Source organism: Leptinotarsa decemlineata, unplaced genomic scaffold (assembly GCF_025532065.1).
Source record: "Leptinotarsa decemlineata unplaced genomic scaffold, Ldec_3_MD MMD2_tig00026328_RagTag_RagTag, whole genome shotgun sequence".
NCBI classification, from domain to species: domain Eukaryota; kingdom Metazoa; phylum Arthropoda; class Insecta; order Coleoptera; family Chrysomelidae; genus Leptinotarsa; species Leptinotarsa decemlineata.
In genome coordinates this window covers 12909602-12925196 of record NW_027412688.1, presented here as the reverse complement: position 1 = coordinate 12925196, position 15595 = coordinate 12909602, and the positions used below count along the sequence as shown (strand labels likewise).

At 33.3% G+C, this 15595-nt stretch overlaps 1 protein-coding gene across 1 annotated transcript in view; it reads left to right on the top strand.

Moving 5' to 3' along the window:
* The first annotated feature begins 12142 nt into the window (after positions 1 to 12142).
* Positions 12143 to 15595, top strand: part of LOC111509210 (uncharacterized) — a 148477-nt gene continuing 145024 nt past the window's right edge. Inside the window, 1 exon segment of the mRNA XM_074182521.1 lies at positions 12143 to 12262. The gene's annotated coding sequence lies outside the window, so the exon portion shown is untranslated.

Genomic DNA, 15595 nt, shown 5'->3' with positions numbered 1-15595 from the left:
TTTCAAACATAGACTTCAGCTCTGCATTCAAGAAAATGGAAGACATGTTGAACATATTTTATAAAAGTTTCATTATCAACCTTAATTAAACTCTCCCTTTTGTAGTTTTGTAATTTGCCAGTTGACAAATTTGAATATCTAGAACTCAAGCTCTGAATGAATATAATAACATGAAAAAAATAGTTATTTATAATGTTTCTTTCTTTTAACTTGTTTGGTTTGATATTGCACGATTTATGAGTGAAATTCTGCATCCAATGAAAAAATAATTTTCCATTTAGCAAAAAGTGATAGGTACATACATTTATTTCGTTAAAAAATATTTGTTTGGACACCTTCTAATGTACAAAATTGAAACAAGATATCTTTCGTATATTTTATCAGTCGTCAAATGGATTTCGCTTTGAAAAAAATGACCATTTTTCGAAAGAAATGCTCATTTAAGAAAAACTATTGAACTTAGCCATAGGGAATACTTAATGAAATTTGTTGAGGTTTCGTTGGCGCTTCTTATGGATCAATAATATACAGGGTGTTCCATTTAATATAAGGAAGATTTTGCAAATTTTCATTTACAATATTTGGCAAGCGGTTTTTCATACCCTGTATATCACAGGTCGATTTCAGATATATCGTTTGAGAGAGTTACCAATGTAGAATATTCGACCAAAAAAAAATTTCAACTGGACTTGGCACCACTTTATAATTTCAAATATTCTGAGTGACGAATATTGGAAAAAAAAACCTGTCATGCTAGATATCTCGAAAACCGTCAATATTTTCGAAGTGCAGATATACATAAAGTTTATTTTATTTTCTATGAAGAAACCGAAAAAGCGATAAAAAATATAGGTTGCCATTTAAAAAGACACAGTTGGGATCCGCCCAGAAAAAATCGAACACCCTGTGTGACCGCCAATATTTTTATTTTGTCGAGCTCGAGCAATAAGGTAATATTATAGAAAATTAGATTCCTATCTGCTTCCTATATAGAGATATGGAACACCGCGCCACTGTTGCAGGACCCTGTATATATATATAATATATATATATATATATATATATATAATATATATATATATATAATATATATATACAGTGTGACCCATTTAAAATGGAACCACCCCTGTAGAATATGCATTTTTCAATCAATCTCAATTTTTTTTTATTGAAATATTAAGCATGAAAAACTGTATCTTGACACTAACTTTCACAATTTTAGTTTCATTCCCAAGGCACTCTATGGTTTTTTTTGTTTGTCAAAAACGCCAAAAGTTTATTAGGCAATTTTTGTTTTCAAATTTGACCACACCACTGGATTCGTAGTCGTTATAAATCAAAACTGTCAAATTTTCATTAAAAAATATTTGTTAACAACGAAGTTACAACAACTTCAATTTTGGAAACAAAGTATTTGTTTGTAATTTTATTCAGATTATAGACATATTTGAGATCTGACAACACTGTCATCACCAAGTAGAACACCAGTGAATTTGTACAGTGAAAATCCGAAGTCAACAGCTCAATGCGTTCTACAGTTATAACTCCTGAAAATATGGTAATGTGAGAGATTTGTGGTGCAAGCGTTTTGTAATAAAAATCTGACTACGCCACTGGATTTGTGGATAATATTCCCTTAAAATCATTCATTTGAGTGTAGGTTACGAGAAGTGAAAATTAAAATAAAAATTGAATAATTGAATAACAGAAAATTAAAAGTTCATTTTCAAGTCACGCAGTAGTAGACCAAGTTCAGAATCTCATGTCATGGGATCTCCCAATTGCGCTTTTACCAAATCTTGATAGAATCTTGAAGTATTAATGGTCATACTTGTAAGCTTTTTGGAAGTTTCCCAATAATAAATAATAGTACTTTTGTAACAGCGCACCTGGAAAATCACATTTTATGAGATTCTGAACTTACTCTACCTTCTTCTATAGCTGATGAAAACAAAATGTATACAAACAAGTTTCAAAGTATTTATTCAACAATTAATTGCCATTAAGAAAAAACTGATACTAAAATAAACATTGATTTAAAACTAAACATTCAAATTTTTGTGGCTTCTACCAAACCTCCATTAAGTTCAATACATTTATCGTATCTCTTCCGAATATTGTTTACACTATTTCTTATTTGTTGAACTGTAATTTCGGCACAAGCTTGTCGTATCCTTTGCATGAGTTCAGCTCGATTCGTTGGTCTTGTTCTGTATACTTTTTGTGTCAGAATACCCCACAGAAAAAAGTCTAATATTGTTAGATCAGGCGATCTAGGTGGCCATTCAATTAAGTCACTACCTCGTCCTATCCAATGATTTGGAAACTGGTTATTTAGCCACTCTTTAACAATCCTCGAATTGTGCACGGAACAGCCGTCGAGCTGAAAATATAAATTTACTTGTTCCGCAAGAGGCATTTCATCTATTTCGTCCGATAATTGGTTATTTAGAAATTCCAAAAAATTTTGCCCGTTTATGTTTCCATCAAAAAATTATGGACACATTATTCTATTTTGTACTATACCACACCAAACGTTAACTTTTTCGGAATATTGACTTTTACAATTTATGATCCGGTGCGGATTTTCCGTAGCCCAATACTGAGCATTTTGCGATGAAACTACCCCATTGGTGCTGAAAGAAGCTTCATCACTAAACATTATGCAGTTTAAAAAATTTCTTGTATTCAGGTACTCGCCTTGTGCCCACAAACAAAATTCCATACGTTTCACTTCATCACCTGCCTTTAAAGAGTGAAGAAATTTAGGTTTAAATGCTCTCATTTTGTTTTGTTTAAGACATCGTCGAATAGTCTCTCTCGGTAAATTTAAATCCAAACTGGCGACTCGTAAACTTCTGTTTGGGTGGTTTCTAAAATAATCTAAAACAGCACCTTCGTTTAAATTTCTTCTTCGGTGATTATTTTTTAAAATATGTTTGCTGACTGCACCGGTTTCTTTAAATGTTTTGTTAATTTTACTGACGGTGCTTCTGTCAATGGGAAGTCGATTTGGATGTCTGTGATTAAATATCCTAGCTGCTTCTCTTTCACTATGATAATTGTCCCCAGAAATTCTCACAATTTCAATTCTTTCTTCTAATGATAATTGCAAAGCCATTATTAAATGCACGTAACTAACAACTATTATTTTATTTATGATTAACTGTCAAAATCACAGCCTACTGTTGATTTATTATAAAACCTTTGCATAATGAGTTCAGCTTCCTCAAATTATTGATATCTCCTCTAAAAGATTGTTTTTAGCTGAGTTATGAAGAATTTACAGGGAACAATTTTTGTCCTGCTCTCTGTTTTATTATTGAATAAATGATTTCCATGCTTGAAATCAATTTGATTTAAGCGGCTATGCGGAAGAATGTACTAAGTACTGCATAACTTGAAAATGAATTTTTAATTTTCTGTTATTCTAGAATACACTTCTCGTAACCTACACTCAAATGAATGATTTTAAGGGAATATTATCCACAAATCCAGTGGCGTAGTCAGATTTTTATTACAAAACGCTTGCACCACAAATCTCTCACATTACCATATTTTCAGGAGTTATAACTGTAGAACGCATTGAGCTGTTGACTTCGGATTTTCACTGTACAAATTCACTGGTGTTCTACTTGGTGATGACAGTGTTGTCAGATCTCAAATATGTCTATAATCTGAATAAAAATTACAAACAAATACTTTGTTTCCAAAATTGAAGTTGTTGTAACTTCGTTGTTAACGAATATTTTTTAATGAAAATTTGACAGTTTTGATTTATAACGACTACGAATCCAGTGGTGTAGTCAAATTTGAAAACAAAAATTGCCTAATAAACTTTTGGCGTTTTTGACAAACAAAAAAAACCATAGAGTGCCTTGGAAATGAAACTAAAATTGTGAAAGTTAGTGTCAAGATACAGTTTTTCATGCTTAATATTTCAATAAAAAAAAAATTGAGATTGATTGAAAAATGCACATTCCATAGGGGTGGTTCCATTTTAAATGGGTCACACTGTATATATATATATATATATATATATATATATATATATATATATATATATATATATATATATATATATATATTTATGCGTTTCATACCTAGCTGAGCCACCGATAGCAAACCCCACATGCAATCTCGAGCCACTATTTCAAACCTGAGCCATATATATGGCTCAGGTTTGATTTTTCCGTATTTCTCACTCATCTGCTGTCCAAGAGCCAATATTCGAAGGAGGGAGAGCGAAGCCAATATTATCCAATCATTTTCGTAATGCCCCGTCACGTGTTTCTTTTGTAAATAAGCGTTATTTGACAAAGTTCAATGGGTCAGGTTGGTATGAAAGATGTAAAAATTAGTTCGACGAAATTCCAGAATGGCGCTGCATATGCTTTCATCATATACAAATGTATACATCGGCAATACCAACTCCTATATGCGAACCTGAGCCATTTGAATTTGGCATCACTGTTTCGATTCTTCAACAGGGGACTTCACTAGAGTGTTTAAAGTTGTACTAAAATATGTAGGAACCAGGGCCGTCGTCGTTGAAGCCTCCTCCCTACTTTTTCAACTTGGGAAAAAGTTGGTACATTTTTGGCCGTGAAGATAGAAAAAAATAATACATAGTAACAAAATGAATGAACATCAAAATAATAAAAATAGGAGAAAAGAAAGGGAGATGTAATAAGAAAAGGGAAAGAACCAGGAGAAGGTTGGGATTTTCCAACATGCATAACTTGGAGATTAAATACTTTGAAATTCTGAGCTGTTTGAAAACTTCAAAAAAGTTTGATTTCTCCCAAGTAAGAGAACAGTCCACAAATTTTGTAGTGACAATTTTACAAAAATTCCTAACTTTTCGCTGAGTCTTCGACTTGGAAACTTGGAAAATTTCGGGCCGCGAAAAATTATAGTAGAAAACAATAAGCAAAATATTATGTAAGTGTTGTTTCCTTTCATTTGTACTGAATATTCCTATAAATGGTGGATATTGTGGAAGACCAAGGACCGTGGTCCAAAGTAGAATAATTCGCATTATTATTTTTATGATTAACAAAATTTATTTTTGTTTGTGCATACCCTAATGAGCATAAGCATTCAGCCAATCTTTGGATAGCTCAGTAAGAAAATTAATTTATTATAGTAGTAACTAATCCCTCGGCTTTCATTTTCTTGAAAGTTGGTAAATTTTGCTGTTGTGCTTGGGGAAAATTTGGATTCCCTCCCCCCTGGTTTTTCTTTCCGCTGCGGTCCTGGTAGAAACCACAGCTCAACACGAGATCACTAAAGTCTATCCAAATCCAAGATAGAGTGAAACAAAATAAAATCGAAGCGTGATGTTCACGTGATCGCCCAGTGTCAGATGGAAAGGGCAACGTTCATTGGTGAATTCGCCTTGTTGATACGAGTTCGGTACCAGCACAGGGTCCAAACGCAACGATCCAAAAAAAAACATTTGAGTGTTGAGATGGAAGAAGTGATTTTAAATGTGTTCAAGAAAGAGATGGAAGAAATTGAGACATCGATTGTCGACGAAGTCGTATCGAAAGTTTGCGATAAAATTGCAGTGTGATGTGCTTCGATTTACAATGTTTTACGGGAATATAAACAAAATCATACATTTTCCAAACCGAATACAAATCAGAATCGTCAAACCATTATAAAATCAATAGATGGTGCTGATAAACATGCAATCAGGAGAAAAGTGCATGAGTACTTTTTCAGAAATGAAATACCCACGATAGACAAAATACTCACAGAAATAAATGAAGATGTTTTACTGCCAAGTTTTAAGCGGTCAACATTCCATAAAGTATTGAAACATTTGAATTTTGTATGGAAAAAACGAGGGCGCAATAATTTATTACTGGATAGAGAGGAAATTGTGTTATGGAGGAGAGAGTATTTGACCAAATTAAATATTATAGGGAACAACAGAGAACAATTCATTATATGGCTGAAACCTGGGTTAATGCTGGTCATACTACCCCTAAAGTATGGGTCGATGAAACTGTGACCTCATCTAGGAGGGCATTTCTAGATGGATTATCCACCGGATCAACAAACCCATCAGATAAACTTATATTTATATTAAGACCTGCCTCAATATCAATATATAAAAAGTAACCCACGTATTTGTTTTATTTACCTACATACCTCTTCATAACTTTAGGTAAAGGAAAACGGCTTATTATTTGTCATATCGGCAATGAGAATGGGTTTGTTCCTGAAGGGCTGTGGTGTTTCGAGTCGAAGAAAACTGGAGATTATCATGAAGAAATGAACGGTGAATCTTTCAAACAGTGGTTTTCCAAAGTTCTACCCCATCTGGAGGATGATGCTGTGATTGTAATGGACAATGCACCTTATCATTCGCGATGGTTATAGAAGATTCCGACAACGTCTTCAAAGAAGGTTGAAATCCAAAACTGGCTGCGATCAAAGAATATTAGCTTTGAAGATTCAATGCTAAGAGTACAGCTACTAAAAATTGGCAAGGAGCGCAAGCTTGAATACCAAAAATATATAGTCGATGAGATGGCAGCAGGCCAAAACAGAATTGTCCTTCGCCTGCCTCCATACCACTGCGAACTCAATCCCATCGAGTTAATATGGGTGGATGTGAAGAATTTTGTAGGTCAGCATAACACCACGTTCAAATTTGCAGATCTCAAATCACTTTTTGATGAGGCTTTGATAAGAGTCACAGCGGAGAAATGGGAGAAGTGTGTTCGGCATGTGATATCGAAAGTTTGAGACAGAGATGTGGAAGCTTGATAATATAATAGAGGCACAAATCGAGCCACTGATAATTCGGATTGGTAAGGATGACACTACAGATGAAGAGACAAATTCATCTAATTGAATAATTTTGATTAATATTCCTTTTGATTTCACATAAAATATAAATTATCAATGGAGAAATAGTTACGTCTCTTTTCATATAATGCTTGAGTGCGCTGTGAAAAATCTAATGAAAATCATTTTATATTACACATATTATCTGCATTTTCCCGTTCAACTCCAAAACTTGTGCATTTCACTCGTTATTATAAAAAGTTTTTCCTAAGTATAATATAGCATTTGCGATCAACAAGATGTTGGTTCTAAATACGACCCTGGCCAATTTTTGGGATGTTCAATATCACGTGCGTAGGGCATGTCAATGTTTACATCCACTCTATCTTGGATTTGGATAGACTTTAGGTTTGGGGAAGAATATCCTGGTATGTTTGATGATCGGAAGTGGACACCTGTGAAAGCTGTTGTTTACAATATTTATGGTGGCAGTTGACCATAGCATAACTTGGTTGCCGCGGATCAAGCCGAATACGATTTTTCACTTATAGTTCTCATTAACTTCCAACAATGCTTCGTTTTGAATTCAGTGAAATAAACTACGAAACATAAAATTATTGGTTTGAATTCATATGTACATTCTCCCCGATTTCCCACTTATTTTCTTGCCCCTTTAGAAAAAAATATTAGATTGCGCTTCAGTGAAAAATATTATTATTCATAGAGTGTTTGGACTATCATCCATTTGTCGTCCGTTTCAAGACATGCTGAACATCTGTCTCGAAGGTTTAATCTTTCAACAAACAGCAAAGCTCTTGCACTTGCTGCCCCAGGAGGTTTTCCCCTGAGGCATACAGCCTGGAGAAATATCGACTCTTTTCTACTCTCCACTGGTACCCACGATGTTCTCTGAACATTACAGGATTTTCCTTTTCGTAAGAAACAATCTCTTTAAAAAAAAATTGTTTAAAATGTGTTTTTCCGTTAACCAGCTGTCGCACCCCTACGTACGGCAACCCTGAGAAGTCAACACTTGTGCGAGCCAAGCATTAACGAGGTCTTACCTTTTAACGTGTGATTCCTAACACGGGTTGGACGATAGCCAGTGAAAAATCGATCATTCAGACTACGTGTTGAACCACCGACCAACACGGCAGTCAATTCGAGTGAGTGAACAAAGCACCCACGTCGAACCGACCGACCAGAAACAATATATAAAAAATTATAATGATCGTAAAGGTTCACTTCATTTTTCATCTTTACGAATCTTATTGATCAATGATCTAAAAACAATTGTCAGTATTGCCAGAATTTTCGAAAGTCCATCTGAATTGCCATTTCGTTGAAAATGAAGTGGAAATAAATAAAAAATAAACCAAAAATAGAAACTTCATTCTTCAAATCATTCAATGAATAAATATACTTGCAGAATTAAAAGAGATTAAACATATCTATCTATCTTTTTTTCAACATAAAAAACTGGAATTAGATTAGGCAACGTTGTTGGGCTCAGGATTGTGAGCACAGATCAATAGATATGTATATTCTGATTCAACTTGGATAGAAATATGTGTTTGGCTCAAGAAAGTAGGAAACTTACTTTTGTATATAATCGTAACAATTAATTATCGAAAATTCAAATGGAAAGATAATTATGATGTATATGGAACAAAAGAGCAATAGTTCGACCCATCTAGCAAATATATTCATTGAATACAAAAAAATGTTTAATAATAATCGATGGATCAGGAACGTATGAATTTCCAAATGGCTCAGGTAAGGTAGAAAGATCTATATATATATATATATATATATATATATATATATATATATATATATATTTATTTATATTATATATATATATATATATAATATATATATATATATATATATATATATATGAGTAAAGTAGTATTCATAAATATTTTCAATCCCTACTTTCCCACTCATCAATATGAAAGAAATATTTAGTAGTAGCTACAACGTTTCAAGAAATATTTGGAAATCATAAATGGCTTGCTATTGATATAAAAATTATTGGCCTCTCTTTCTCAGGACAACCTTAACAGATATCTACTTATATGGATTTCAGTGAATATAAATATTTAGGATCTCATTGAACGATATCACCGACGAAAGAACTTTGTTTGAATTTCAGTAACATTTGGAAATTCGAGCTCCCGATAAAAAAATGATAGATTATTGATTATGTGTTTTCGGGAAAAACTTCGAGAAATATATATGTTGCAATCTATCAATGAATTTGTAGTTACAATGACTACCATAATGTATAAAAAAATATACAGATCCGTATTTGAAGAAACATATTGTTGATGAATTTCAATGAACGAAACGTCGAATTGGAAAATGGGTCGAACCAGATTATGAAAAACATAAAATGAAGCCAAAAGATCTCATTTTAGATATGATTGGAAATGAAGGCGGTATATAAAAAAAAGAAAAACTGTCACTTTCAGTTTTTTGCAAATATCCCAGAAACGGTTACTAATGATATCGATCTGAGAACACCATTATGTTGCATAATTAACCCAGCTAATGCCGCGCAGAACGCTGAAGTAAAACAATCAGGCACCTATGCAACGTCTTCCATTTGGAAGATTCGTCGCAAGTAACATACACATACATAATATAGAAAGCTATTGTGAAATGTTGCCTCTGTATGCCAACGACCAAATTTTGTTTTGAGTGATTATAATTTTGATGTAATCAAATGCTTTAGTAGACAAAATTCATTGAAATCAAAATATTCTACAAATTTGCTGAATCACAACACAGTTTTCAATTGTTCTTAGTTTCATCAACCGCAAATCTTAACAGCATAGTGCGTGTCAATCGATTACTTACCTATAGATGAAAGGGTAATAGGTGGAACTTAAGAGGATTTGAATTACCTATCTGTGCGAAACAACTACAGATACAGAAAGCCCTCAACTTGTATTCTTGTTGTTTTGTAGATAGTCATTAGACAACAAATTATTACTGTCACAGCAGTGAGACATTGGTAAAATTTTAAACAATTGAGTTTCAAACAATCCTCTGACAAATTATTGAACTTATGCCCTTCTGCCAAGTGATATTTAGTTAATGTTGAATTGGTTTTCCCATTTAAAAAACTATTTTTTCGTTTTTTTTTTTATTATTTTACAGAAAGTTTTCCCATTTGTCCAATATAAAGTTTGGAACAAGAATCACAAGTCATTATACATACTCTTGATATTTTTGGAACCGAAATTTTGTCTTCTGCCCAAATCATCATTTGTTTTGTAGGTTACGTCAAAATCCTCCTATAAAATTTTCGCTTAATTATTTTATTACTGATAATTTTGTTTCGTTCACGTTCAAATATTGTCTCTTTCAGTAATAGTTTATTTTCGAAAGTTCATCAACTGATTTTTCTTTTTAGGTTAGAATGATTTCACTTCAAATTCCAATTGAAGTGAAATCATTTATTAGGAAAATAAATGTGTTTTTGGGATTGACATTGGAACCATTCGCCTTCAGAAACGTTCCTACATAGTAGATTCTTATGATGTACCGTTTGGAACCTTTGGTGTAGTAATGAATATTAGTGGAGTTTTTTCCCAACACCAAATCGTTATTTTCAACACTTCGGCACGTGGTGATCGAAACACATCTCGAGGTGTTAAAAATAACGATTTGGTGTTGGGAAAAAACTCCAATAATATTAAGTAGATTTTGACAAATCCCTGCCGAAAATAACCAACGACGGATATTGAATTACATCCAACAAACATTTGTACACTTTCCTCACAGACAGAATTCTTGGTGATGCTTGTCGGCAGTCAGCGGCAGGTCTTCTTCACAACCAATCGAGTGAGATACCTTTAGACTGGTTTTATAGTACTACTCCTTGTTAGTGCAGGACAGCTTTAACCAGCAGGATATTCAGGATTTGACTGACTTCACCGACAATTCACCGCATATGCCAAACCTTCCCCTGAAACAAAATCTGTTTTAATTACAGTAGCAGTTCCATCTCATGAACAGAACCCTAAGCGGAAAAGAATTATCTCGTGTTCTAAAACTCTAACATACAACAAGTGAGTCTAATATCTACGTCTAAGTCTGACACGTACCAAGAAAATAACTATTTCGATTAGAGTTGAAATATATCGTGTCTTAGATGAAGATTTCGTATATGCCTGGAGTGTAGAGGTAATCCCGGACTCACGGAAACACTGCTTTCTTGGTTGGATCTGTCGATCTTTCCTGTACTAACGACGAGTAACACCTCGAAGCCAGTCTATAGGTGATCATCCGATTGGTTTCAGGGAGGTCCTGCTGTAGGCAAACGAGAAGCATCTGAAAAAACTTTCTCTTCGAGGAAATTTGCACAAATGTCTGTCGGATATAACTGTTGTTTCTCGGCAAGCATTTGCCAGATCCTGCCATGTAGGAACGCTGTGAGAGATGAATGTTTTAAATTCCGATTATTCATTTTCTTAGTACATATGTATCAAAATCATCAGACTCATTTCATTTTCATCCCTTATATTTTCATTTTTAGTATGTGCGTGAAAACGTTTACTATTATTATTGACACATTTACAAGAAAAAGTATTGAATGCATTGTTTGGTAGATATTTATTGTAAATTTTATTAGCTAACTATCTTCAAAAGTAAGACAAACCTTGTTTCGGTCCTCTTACAAGAGTTTGGCAGATTATAATCTACAACAAATTTACCCTTCCCAGATATTATACTCTAAGTAAGTAAACCTATCTATAATGTAAAGAGTAGGCGACTACCGTAAATAATTGATAATAATTCCTACATAGTTCAATCCAAATCTACATCGATCCACTCTACACTCGGACGCTATGTCGGTAGCCTGTTTTTCAGTTAGGTACACCAAATTTTAGCAGGCATGATTTTTCTAAACATAAACAATGGAAATGATAATGCAAAAATGACCGAAAGATGGAAATATATACAATTATTTGATACAAAATATAATTTATAAATATATATTTATTTTATACCCCGCAATTTCATGTACAACCAACAGAAATACAACCAACAGAAATAGTGTAGAAGGCATATGTAGAAAAAGAGTTTCAGCTCATACTAAGTGTTCTGGAAGAATTACTAAAAATATCGACTTCGTCATATATTTCCAAAGTATTTATGAAATGTACAGAAAATACCCTACATAACCATATATTATCCAAATATACATCAGGATATCTACAGGATATCTCCTTACAATTTTTGTTAAAAGCCATATCCTCTTAACAAGACGCTGCGCCAACTTGGTAAAGGATGGGACGGTGTGCGTGACACTGGCGATGGTGCCCTAACAGGTGTTGTAGCTGACAGAGTAGCTCACGAAGTGCTGGATATTTGGCGTTCCGTGTAACACCTTTTTAGTTGCGATCTTTCATCCTTCGCGGTCGGTATTTCAAGATTAGTCGAGGTGAGTTGACTTGAATTGTTTTTCAAGTTATTGAGCTGAACTTTTTTACGGGCTCCGAATCCTTCTTCCTCTCTGAAAAGATGAATGGATTGATATTTGGAATGATTCAAAAAGGACTATCAGAAAATTCAATGCCATTTGTAATTATATTTATCTATCATTTTTGAAGATTTGATAAAAATTAATTTCTCATGTTCATGTTCAAAAAATATTCATCTTGTTCGTGAGATGATTCTGAAGATTGCCTAAAATATACGGCCAAGTTTATTCATGTACGTTTTTCATCTATAGCACTGCCATATACAACGTAATTGTCGCAAGTGGAAAAAATCAGCCCATAGCTGTTTTTATACCTATCAATCATTTCATATTATTCATATCACTGTCGCAAAATATTCATTTTAAAATCTATCAATTGGTTTTCTAAAATTATTCATGAATTATGGGCAGTTTTCTTGTAAAATTGGAATACAAATAAAACAACTTTCTATTTGCTTGAAAAACGAAAATACAAGTCTTTATTTGACACATCATAACTTAACAGAAACCATTCATGGTATAGTTCAAGTAAACGATATAGTGCAACCTACCTACCTTCAATAATATAGTTAGGGGCTAACTAATTTCGTTATTCAATAATCATTTCTGATTATATAAGAATCACATTAACTATAATATATATACAGGGTCCTGCAACAGTGGCGCGGTGTTCCATATCTCTATATAGGAAGCAGATAGGAATCTAATTTTCTATAATATTACCTTATTGCTCGAGCTCGACAAAATAAAAATATTGGCGGTCACACAGGGTGTTCGATTTTTTCTGGGCGGATCCCAACTGTGTCTTTTTAAATGGCAACCTATATTTTTTATCGCTTTTTCGGTTTCTTCATAGAAAATAAAATAAACTTTATGTATATCTGCACTTCGAAAATATTGACGGTTTTCGAGATATCTAGCATGACAGGTTTTTTTTTCCAATATTCGTCACTCAGAATATTTGAAATTATAAAGTGGTGCCAAGTCCAGTTGAAATTTTTTTTTGGTCGAATATTCTACATTGGTAACTCTCTCAAACGATATATCTGAAATCGACCTGTGATATACAGGGTATGAAAAACCGCTTGCCAAATATTGTAAATGAAAATTTGCAAAATCTTCCTTATATTAAATGGAACACCCTGTATATTATTGATCCATAAGAAGCGCCAACGAAACCTCTACAAATTTTATTAAGTATTCCCTATGGCTAAGTTCAATAGTTTTTCTTAAATGAGCATTTCTTTCGAAAAATGGTCATTGTGGGAAAGAAGGGATTCAAATAATAGGGTGATAATTGAAAATACTTCTGAATACTATGTTGGAGATGATTGAAATGAAAAACTTCAATGCAGAAAAACGTTTCTATTCACCACAAAAACACAACAAGTCGCCGGAATAAATAAAATAGAGTACAGGTTTTGATAAACAATTTATATATCGTCTGTTCAAAATGCTCGTGCAAGTGTCCCCAAAATGGCAGGCATGTTAGGCGTACACATTCTCGAACCATCAGTTCACCCTTTCGTAACTATGTGTCGTGAATGTCATACCAAGTTTCCTCCAAATAGAAAATTTGTCGTTGTTCTTGTCTTTATTTACTTAGTTATTTATTGTGAGTATTTGTTACGCAATTCCACTATTCTGCTGCTTTTCATAACTGCTTAACGTTTGTTTATTATTTTGAATTTATCCAATTCTGAAGAGTTGTATCACAACAGCTCACGTTATGGCCGACAGTATTCAATTTCTTCCTTATGATTTCAGTTGTAGGTATCTCATTGCTTTTGTAACAGTCGTATATTGTTTTTTTCAATGATTTTATTAGATGAACATCTAAAGGTTTTGATAATCCTGTATAACATCGCATCTTGCGTTCATAAGGTTTGTTTTTGACTATTTACGTACTTACGTACTTGATGAAAATCCATAGTAATTTCATAAACTACTCCTCACGATTTGATCTTCACAAACTTTATTTGAAAAATATATCATGACATGTTTCGCTAACACAGTAGTTCCTTCGAAACTGTTGAAGATGTTACTGTGTTAGCGAAACATGTGATATATTTTTCTGCGACTGCGACTATACCATCGGTTGATTGGCCAAACCACCAATCCACAGTCCACGTCGACTAGTTCGGCTTTCTATGTATTGGTTTTTTTTTGGCCTTTGAGAGTGCCGACATCTTTAAATATGCACAATATCGTTTACTTCGATTATACGTTTCAATGACAATTCATAGAGAGTGATAACAGAATGGGAACATCTGTTACATGATTATAATTCCAGTACTCCCCTTCAATTAAAATGTTGAGAAAACAACGTGAAAACTTGAATTCTGCATGAAATGATATCTATGTGTTAACAGTTTTCTATAATAAATGAACAGGAAGTAGAAAAATATATGATAGATCTGCAGAGACGAGATATATAAATGAAAATTGGATATATGATCGATTTACATAACTTATTCAAGTAACACTTTATCTGAGATTTTTACTGGACAGTTTTCGAAACCGCAACACCAAACTCCCGCAAAACTGCTTCAATAGCGAAACAGATGTTGCGGTTTTGTAAACTGTCCAGTAGAATCTCACAATTAAGTGTTACCTAAATGAATAAAAATTAGAGTAGTAACCCAGAATCTCCTGAGAGTAACAAGAAAAGGTAAATTAAAGGTACAATATGGAACTTCAAAAATCAAAATTTCATCATTAATTGTTCCAAACTTAAGCAATAACTTATTGTCAGTCATAAACGGTCGAAGGTATAATTTCTTATAGTCAGTTGCTCTAGTTAGCTATCTATTATAAAATCTATTCCGGAATCACCAGTCATTAGGCATGTTTCAAAATTGAAAACTTTATTGAAAGGTAACTATTTCATCTTTAGCTTTGTGGTTTCTACATCAGTGACATTTAAAGGAATTTAATCAAATAAGGGAATTAATGTCACTACGCACTGTCATCGATAACATGAGTATATTAAACTTATTCGTGACATAAATCGTAATTTTATGAGTGAATTGTTGGCTTCATCTTATAATGTTATCCTGATTTAGTGCTGAAGATACGTTGAAGAATGAGAACAGATGTTCTGATCATAAGTCCAACAGGTGTACCTTTATTGTTTAAAAAGAGAGTTCAATGCAACAACAACAATTCAACACGAAGAAAGTTTGACTTATTGACTAGGTACTATGTCTAGGTCGAAGTCAAGAAGAACCAAATTCGCTAACTTACGTGTTTTTGTGACGTCAGTAAGGGGGATACATTTCGCAATAATATTCC